This window comes from Quercus robur, chromosome 6 (assembly GCF_932294415.1).
Source record: "Quercus robur chromosome 6, dhQueRobu3.1, whole genome shotgun sequence".
In the NCBI taxonomy this organism is placed as follows: Eukaryota; Viridiplantae; Streptophyta; class Magnoliopsida; order Fagales; family Fagaceae; genus Quercus; species Quercus robur.
In genome coordinates, this window is record NC_065539.1 from 16822104 (window position 1) to 16832595 (window position 10492).

The 10492-nt window shown below is 30.0% G+C and overlaps 1 pseudogene; it reads left to right on the top strand.

Annotated features, from left to right (window-relative positions):
- Positions 1–6892: 6892 nt before the first annotated feature.
- LOC126733018 (L-type lectin-domain containing receptor kinase IX.1-like) lies at positions 6893–9283 on the top strand (annotated as a pseudogene).
- The last annotated feature ends 1209 nt before the right edge of the window (positions 9284–10492 follow it).

Consider the following 10492-nt stretch of genomic DNA (forward strand, 5'->3'; position numbering starts at 1 on the left):
TCTCTCTCAATTTCTTCTATTTTAATACTGAAGCATGATTTTATATATATGTGTGTGTGTGTATGAAGGGGGGTGGGTCAGTTCGATTTCTCTTTGGTTTGTAGATCGGGGCTTAATATTATTAATGGATCGCAAGTTAAAGGAAGACCGAATTAAGAATTTTTGAAACTTAGAGGACCGAATTAAGAAGTTTTGAAACTTAGAAAATTGAAATGAATGAATGCAAATTTAGATGATTTAAATGAAAAGTGGTGAAACTTAAAGGGTAGGTTTTGCATTTTGGTCTAAAAGTTATATGCTCTAAATTAGCACAAAATTTAAGATTGTATTAAGTTTTTTAAACACTATCTTGTCTAACCGACCGAGAAGGCTCTTGTAGTTATCTTCGTGGAATTTTGTAATAATATTTTTCGTTGTTTTGAACTTTGATACATTTTTTTAGTGTTTGGTGAATTCAGATCTGCTTAACAAGTCATATGAATTATTAAGTTTAAATTTTATTGGACCATGGTGTAAAACCCTTGTTTTGCTGTTTACACTCTCTAATACTAACATGCCACATCAGCAGTTCACAAACTAATTAATAGAGCCCACCACACATAATACTATCTCTTGAATATCCAATTTCAGAAAACTAAAGCCATCAAATAAAATAATAATAAAATAACCTTGCGAAGAGCCACCACCTCCAACTTGGCAAACGCCGCCAGAGTCTAGCAGGAGACATGGGCATCTTCCCTACTGTCCTAGACTCCCTTTCGTCATACATATACATTGGACTGTTGACAAGAGTATTTAGTTGCAGAACACTTACGAACATAAAAGGCCAATGTTGTTCTTAATACTAGTTATAGGTATGTGTGTTGCACGGTTTTATGAAAAAGCTTATAAAATAAATGTATAAATAATTATTTATTTTAATAGATTCAATAAAGATAAAAGATAAAATTATCAAGTGTAAATAATTATCTTACTAAAATAAGGGGTAAGATTTCTTCCTAAAACTAAATTAAATTGATAATTCCAAATTGAATTTTAAATTGATAATTATTTTTAAAAAAAAGTACTAAACAATTGATAAATCTAAAATTAATATAATCTTGATAATATTATAAATTAAAATTAAAGTTGATAATTCAAGAATACACGTGTAGAACATCTTGATAATTTGATGTAACATAAAAATCAAATAAGAAAATTGTTAAAATTAATCTATTAATTCTAACCATATTTAACATTAATTCTAAAAATATAAAAGAAGGATCAAGGATTCAAATGCATTCCTACACATGCTATAAAATGGGAAAATCGAAAGTTTAAACTCTCAGGAAAGTAATAAAAAATAAAATCAGAAGTTTAAGTCACATCTTTCCATTCATAAAGATTGAAGTAAACCTTATTTTCTTAGGCCGTTTATTGTTGTCTATTTATACCTTGGAAATTATACTAACAATATCTGTGTTGCTACTCTGGTTGTTGCCAAAGCTATTGATCATTTGGCCAAACAATATTGTCATAAGGGGCATGCCTAACCCACTTGCAATGGCTCCAATGGTGCCAACAATCATCAATGCAACATCAGATGAATCTACAAATGAGAAAAGCTTGAGAAGCGGAATTGCTTGGGTTTTCTCCTCCCCATCATTGTTGGAGCTTTTTTTTTTTTTTTTTTTTAAAAAAAAAAAGAGAGAGAGAAAGAGAATGTGGTTGATAGCTATAAGGAATTTTGATATATATATATATATATAAACCTCAATTCATTAATGAAAAAATATCGAAATTTTTTATTAAAAAAATGGAGTTAAGTAAAGATAGACTTACATGGAAATTTGGACGAATGGATTCTCTCATATCCAATTTTATGTTTGACAGCAAATTTTACTTTTAATTAAAGAATATAGATTACATGGAACAAAGCACCAAACAAAAGCCATAACAAATTAAATCCATTATAAAATATTGATGTCGACAACAAATAATCATGTAATAAGAAATTAAAAAATACAAATATATTGCTTGTTATATTGACTTCTAAAAAAAACACTAAAATGTGTGATCAAACATATAATTTCAACCTATCTATAAAACTTGTTGATAAAAATCATGTTATATATAATAAAAAGGCAACAAATACACAAAATCTATTCAATTTGATGAAAGAAAAAAAAAATTATTTGTAAGGTTGTAGGTAAGGCAAAGAGGAGAAAGGAAGAATATAACAAATAATTGTAAAGTACGTAGAAGAAATAATGAAACACCAAAAAACTCTATGTATATATAGTGGGAATTTTAGGTTGTGAAGAAGATGATATGAACAAAAAGAAGTAGTTTAGGTGAAACTCAAATTCTCTCTTTTTTATTTAAATTCTATCCTTAGATAATTCTATTCTATTGAAAAATTAGTAGTTTATGATATATATATATATATTTCAGGATAAAGTCTTGGCCGATGGAAAAGGAAAAAGGTATGCTTTGCAGCAAGAGAGAGAGAGAGAGTCCTAGTATGGTAGTGAGATTGCATTGTTAATCTTTGTTTAAAAAAAAAAAAAAGTGTGGCAGGTGGGACTGAATATTAGTATTGTAAAATGCAAGTTGTATCTTCTTCTTCTTCTTCTTCTTCTTCTTCTTCTTCTTTTTATTTATTTTTTTATTTTATTTTTATTTATTTTTTAAAGAAACGTAGGAAAGAAAAATGCAAATTCGATCTTTTTTTTTCTTTTACGTTTTTTTATCCCTCTTTTTTATTTAAATTCTATCCTTAGGTAATTCTATTTTATTGATTTTAGGTTTTGTTGATAACATTTTAGATAAACACAACTGTTATAGTTGTAAATGAAATATTATTTTCTTTTATTACTTGATTTGTCATATTTATCCAAAAAAATATGTATATATTTATTCTTAAAATCTAAAAATTTATTAAAATTTTTGCAATTTGATGAAACCACGTGGCATAACCATGGCGTCTAAGCCTAACTTTTATTATATACTAGTTAAATGCCTGTGCGTTGCACGGTTTTTGTCAAAAACTTATTAATGAAATATTATTTCTTAATAGAAAAAAATATTATTGTATAACTTCTGAATTCTCTTCAACAATTTTCTAATAAAACTAAACATCACAAATTAATATCAGCATTTAGCAAAATAATATTTCCATGTAAATTAATATCTAAGCATTAAATTAGTATCGACCTAAAAAATTCACAAACTATAAGCTATCCAAATGTATAAGCATTAAAAAATAATTTTGTTTTCATTTTTTTATTTTAATATATATATATATATATTTTTTTTTATATTAAAGATAAGAGAATTGAATGACCTGCACATTGAAAGTCTACGCAACATTGGAATTGAATGTCAACAGTTCAACAGGAATCCCCTACAACAACACTGAAAAAGAAATGAAAAAATAAATATAAAATAACATATAGCAATAACTAAAATTCAAAATACAAATCAGAAAGAAATTTAAATCTAATTTAAAAAATAGAATTACATAGATTGTAACCTTTGAATTGCATGTCAATTTAGGAGTTTTTAACAATTTTATAGGATGCTTGCTTGGAATCACCTATGAAAAAATCAAAAATAAATTTTTAAAAAAATTATTACATATAACAAATGGAATGAACATATAGTCATATACCAATAGTTAAAATTGAAATTATAAATCAAGAAAAAAAATTAAAATTAAATTAAAAATAGAATTGTATATTATACAACCCTTAAATTTAATGTCAATTTAAGAGTTTTCTAAGAAAAAAATGAAATTAAAATAAATAATAGAACTAAAACTATATAAAAGAAAGCAAATGAAACATGTATTCATCGATCCTTTGAGAGATCTGATTCCATAATGACAAAAAACATTATTTCCAAATTACTAAGAATTAGCTTTCAAATTCTCTTAGAAAAAAAAAATGAGAATCACTAACCTTTGTTGTTTATTGTTGGACTGAGATTGTGATATGGTGATAAATTATGTGTATTCATCTTAATACACATAAATTTCCTTACCTTCCCATCCTAATATCACAAATTGCATTTAAAAAACTAAAACTAAAATAAATAATAAATCTAAAACTATATAGAATAAAAAATAAAAATAAAAAGAAAATGAAACATGTATTTCATTGATCCTTTGAGAGATCTGATTCCATGATGAAAAAAAAAACATTATTTCCAAATTACTAAGAATTGGCTTTCAATTTCTCATCAAAAAAAAAAAGAAAAAAAAAAAGAAAAAAAAGAATCACTAACCTTTGTTGTTTATTGTTGGAATGAGTTGTGATATGGTGATAAATCGAACGTATTCATCTTAATACACAAAAAGTTCCTTACCTTTCCATCTTAATATCAAAAATTGCTTTTAAACAACTAAAATAAAAACAAATAATAGATCTAAAACTATATAAAAGAAAGCAACTAAAACATGTATTTCATAGATCCTTTGAGAGATCTGATTCCATAATGAAAAACAACATTATATCCAAATTACTAAGAATTAGCTTTCAATTTCTCTTCGAAAAAAAAAATTGAGAATCACTAACCTTTGTTGTTTAAATCCTATGATATAATTATAGAGTTTAAATCTTATTGAAATTATAATTTCTAATCAATGTTAACATTAAAATTAAAAAAAAAATAATAAATAAATAAAAACAAAACAAAACAAAACGTGATTGATGGCTGTAATCTGCCAAGGAAATATGATAGAATTGTTTTTTTTTTTTTTTTTTTAATTTAAATGTAGTTATTATACTGTTTGTTAGCATTCTCTAACTAAAGTAAAAAGCCTAGCTTTCATATACCTAAAACCTGGTACGTACAAAACCAAACCTCTTGCTCTTCTTGCTTTGATTACCATGTTGAAAGTAAAAACTCTGAGAAATCATAGGGTTAAGCGTGAGCTTGAGAAGCCAAGGGTTAGGGGATTTTTATATATTCACGTGAGTTTCTCTACTCCAAAAAAATAGATAATATATTAACTTAAAAGATGTTTAAGTAATGTAGAACTTTAAATTATAATGAGATTAAGATTTTTAATTAATTTAAAAATAATAAGATAAAGAGAATGTATGTAAACAAAGAATTTGGAAATGAAGAGAAACCTAAGGCTAGAAAAAGAAGTTTATTAATTGATAAGAAGAATTTTTATCAAAAAAAAAAGATAAGAAGAAGAAGAATTACGTGTAGCAGTTTTTTATCAATTAAGATTTTTTATCAACTTCTAAATTATAAAAATAAAGATGAAGAATTTGAATTGTAATCAAATTATGGTTGTTATCAACTTAGAAATTATAGGAGAAGAAGATAACAAAAAAATTATATCTATTTTTTTTATAAGAAATCTAAGAAAATTTTTGCAATTTTGTGAAGCCACTTGACGCAAGCACGACTTCTGAGTCCAATTTTTATTATATATATAATATGATATATATATATATATATATAATATGATTTGGGCCGGTCTTAGTTGTGCCCAATGTATAGAGCGCTTATCCATTCCACCTAACCCAATAACGTCCCTTTCTTCTTTTTCTTTGGTAAATAGTTCCAAAATTTTCAAACTAAAACTTAAAATTTAAGACTTACAAATTAAACTATATAATTTTCCAGTTTTAAATTGGATTTATTTTAAAAATGTAAAAGTTAACAAATAAAATATTTATAAAAAAAAATTGAAATCGAGAAAAAATAATTGATTTTTTTTACAAATTTTTATATTTCCCACAAAATGGTATTAAAACACAAAACTTTCCAAAAATAGCTCATTAATAAATGCTTAAGAACGCCCATTAACCAAACTCTTTTAAAAATCATATCAATTTAAGCCCACACCCTTCAAGTTTGAGCCTTGGCCCTTGCCATAATTCTAACTCTGCTTTTTATGTTGAAACTTGTAATAGGTTGTCCATCCCTCTAACATTTTGGATGCCGAGAGGAAGGATTTTGCGCTGCATTCTTTTTAATAAAATTTGCTTTAAAATTAAATTAAAAAAATAATAAGAAGAGAAAAAGAAGGATTACATCATATATTATAATTAACAGACATCTTCAACCTGAATTCCTTTCTCAAAACTTAGTTGATTAATCTAATCAAAAGTATCCCCCAGAGAGAGACCGGGGGGGTTGGTGGAAGTAGTGGGTTGTGAAGGAGAAAAAACAGAGACCGAAAATATAGCCTCTGTATACAAAAAGATGCTGATGCCTCTATATATTCCGAAAATGATATCACAATGGCTCTTTTGAATTTGCCAAATTAACTCTAAAACCTATCACAGCATATGAAGACATTACATATTTAACTTTTCCTTCATTTTTCTTTAGTGCAGGGCGAGAATATTAATGACAATCGTAGTGAATAATTACTAGCGATATAGTAGCTTCAAAATTTCAGAATACCTTAGGCCGGCAACCGGCTTCATTCCTTTGTCTTTCTGTCGTCTTATGAACTTGAATTTTCAATTACACTATCTCTGGACCTTTTGTAGCATGTCCAAACATAAGAAGCCAAATTATTAGAATATTCATGAGTTGGAGTAATTGAAGCAATATATATATATATATATATATATGTATATATAAAAGAAGAGGCAATAAAGAATAAAGATACCTTCGAGTTGCATAAAACCATTGTCTCTATCAACATTCTGACCAAGGATTTTGTCTACCTAATTGGTTGCTATTCGGCACAAGACTTAATGATTTGGTATAAAGCCGGCCATACCGACTAGGAAAATCCAACATGAGGTCCTTCAAATGACCAAGTTAAACAAAAAATAAAATAAAATAAAAATACAAATAATTTAAAACGAAAATAGAGCTTTGAAATAGGACAGCAATATGATATAGCTGAATCATTCCTAGCCTTTCAAGCCTTTCCATATCTAATTGACCTTAATTCTTTCTCCCTCTCTATGCATTTCAACCATGGCTCTCTCCCACATAAGTTTTTGCCTTCTTCAACTTGAAAAAATCCATTCTCTTCTCAGTCTCAGTCAATCTTCATATTCTTTCTATTGCTACTTCCCCATGCCAAGTCAATTTCCTTCAACTTCACTAGTTTCCAGCAAAATATGAATGACGCAATAACATTCCAAGGGGATGCATTCACTTCTAAAGGAGTTCTTGAACTCAAAAAGAATCAACTCGACGGCTCCATCAGTTACAGTGCTGGTCGTGCCTCATATGCTGAACCGGTGCAACTTTGGGATGCCAGCACAGGAAGGCTTACAGACTTCACCACCCATTTCTCCTTTATCATAAAAGCCGTTAATATCTCATTGCATGGTGATGGGCTCTCGTTTCTCATTGCACCATTTGAGTCTAACATCCCCAACAATTCGAGTGGTGGGTATCTTGCATTGTTTAGCGGTGAATCTGCTAACAAAACCTCGCAGAATCAAATTGTTGCTGTTGAGTTTGATAGTTTCCAAAACTATTGGGATCCAAGTGATGATCATGTAGGAATCAATGTCAATTCCATTGTATCTGCGACAAATGTCTCATGGAATAGTAGCATCAAAAACGGGTCACAAGCAAATGCATGGATAAGTTATAACTCAACCACCAAAAATCTGAGTGTCTTCCTAACTTATGCTTATAATCCAGTCTTCGGTGGGAATTCTAGCCTTTCGTATATTGTTGATGTGAAAAGTGTTTTGCCAGAATGGGTTAGAATTGGTTTCTCCGCCGCTACAGGTAATTGGGTTGAGTTACATTCAATACAATCATGGTCATTCTATTCAAGCTTGGAGACTAAAGATAGAAACGAAGAAAAACAAACTGGGGTTGTGGATTGGTATAACTGTGGGTTTTGGTGTTTTAAGTTGTGGACTAGGCCTATTTTGGTTCATCTATTGGAGAAAAAGGGTTAGTGGAAAAACAGAAGATTTGGCCGATGATATATATATGGATTATGAGTTTGAAGAAGGAACTGGGCCAAGGAGGTTCACATACCATGAACTCATTTGCGCAACAAACAACTTTGCTGAAGGAGGGAAGCTTGGAGAGGGAGGATTTGGAGGCGTTTACAAGGGTTTGTTAACCGAACCTAATATAGAGGTGGCTGTTAAGAGGGTCTCAAAAGGATCGAAGCAGGGGATAAAAGAGTATACATCCGAAGTGAAAATTATTAGTCATTTGAGGCTTAGGAACTTGGTTAAACTTATTGGTTGGTGCCACGAACGAGAAGAATTCCTTCTTGTCTATGAGTAAATGCCTAATGGAAGCCTTGATTTTCATCTCTTTGGAGCAAAGATTATGCTAACATGGCCCGTGAGGTATAAATAGCCAATGGATTGGCTTCTGCATTGTTGTACCTTCATGAAGAGTGGGAACAATGTGTGGTGCATAGGGATATTAAGTCAAGCAATGTTATGTTAGATTCAAATTTCAATGCCAAGCTTGGTGATTTCAGTCTTGCAAGGCTTATAGACCATGAGTTGGGTTCACAAACAACTGTTTTGGCAGGCACCTTGGGCTACCTTGCCCTGGAGTGTATTACCACTGGAAAGGCAAGTAAAGAATCTGATGTTTATAGTTTTGGAGTAGTTTCCCTTGAAATTGTTTGTGGAAGAAAGCCCGTGGAACTAAAGGTAGAACCAAGCAAAGTAAGACTAGTAGAATGGGTATGGGACCTCTACGGAAAAGGTCAATTCCTTGAAGCAGTTGATAAGGGACTAAATTTGGAATTTGATGAGCAGCAAATAGAGCGCTTGATAGTAGTTGGGTTATGGTGTTGCCATCCTGATCCTACCATCCGACCCAAGTGATAAATATTCTTAACTTTGAAGCTCCCTTGCCTAACCTTCCATCAAAGTTGCCAGTACCAATTTATTTTGCACCTCCAATGCACATGTGTCGATTCTCCTACACTTCTTCTGGTCTCACGGGATCAATGAAAGATGGGACGCAATGTTCGTGTAGCAATTGTTCTACTCATTCATCTATGTCAGCTGGATCTAGAAAAGCTCTTCTATATTCAAGCAAAGCTGATAAGTAGTTGGGTTCAAATATGTTTGTTTGTTCATGTATCGTGTAATTTGGCTCAATTTATGATTTTTGTTTCTTGGATTGATTAGTTGTCTTAAAAGTTTCCTTCTCTTTTTAGATATAGAAACTTCTATTTAATTCAGAATTTTGTGATTATGTTTGTGTAGTCATGTGTAAGATTTGGAGAGGGAGAGAGGAAAAAAATGTGAAGTGCTATTGTATTAGTTTAGAATCCTATATGGTTTGACATGGTTAGATATAGAGGAACTTTGTTATTTGTGAGTGCTTTTGAATATGTAAATGCTTTGTAATTACTATTATATCATTTCTGCTACTGGTAGACACACTAACGCCAAACCACTTAAATTTTGGTGTTCATCTCTTATATGTGATTGTTTTCTCTTCCTTTCGTCAGGGATTTTTTTCTTTCTTTTTTTTGGGTTCTTATTATGTTTCTGTGAGATCTTTTACATGCGCATTTAGTGGTCACAATCAATCTTGTGTGGAAACTCTTCAAGAGGCCCTTCTGCACAACATCATAAATACATCATAACATAAAGGTTTGGGCTTGTGTTAAACACGTGTAGTTTGCTTCAATTATTTCCCTGATAAGCAACATATTCAATTCGCCAAAAAATAAGGGGTATTTGGTACATGTGTTTTGTTATTTAAAAATATGTGTAGAAATATGTGTGAATAAAAAAGTGTAAAGAAATGCGTTGTTTAAAAACTAAAAATGTGTGTTTGAGTGGGTGTATCAAATACCCCCTAAATGTAACAAGTACATTTAGAAACATAGTAAAAGAGGTCACTAACATTTAGGCAAAATACAACATGAACCACACATGAAATGGAAGAGAATTTAAAACAAATTAAGAAACTAACTCTACCTCTTCAATAACATCAAATTAGGTTTTCAAGGATAGAATGAGATAAACCCCATTTCCAGCATAGCTCCTAATTGAGGTGGAATATTGATGGCTTCCACTTGCTTCAATTCTGGATTTTAACTTCCCTTGTGTTGGAGAATCTCTTACATTCTTTTAATAAAACCACAATGAATAATGGCATTTCTTATTAAATTACTAATTATCCCAAAAGTGTAAGCTATTGGAATATAGTATATTTAATCATTTAACCATATAATTTTAACAATCTCCCTCACGTGTGAGCTCAAAATCCCTTTTAATAGGTGAAGCTCAACATGTAGGATTTTAAATAGGAGGTAGAGTAGATTCGAACTTCTACTCTGATGTCATGTTAAATTATTAATTGATAAGTTACTGATTTAAAATATGATAAATTTAATCATTTAACCATATAATTCTAACACTTTTCCCTATTGCCAAAGGTGATTGATAGAAATCACTAGCACCAACATACATATCACACTTATCACTACACTTCTTTCTGCTCAGTCAACGATAAGGCAACAGTGCATTAGTTCTCATGGTGAAAGGACACTAAACTCCTTCCAAACCAAAAGAGG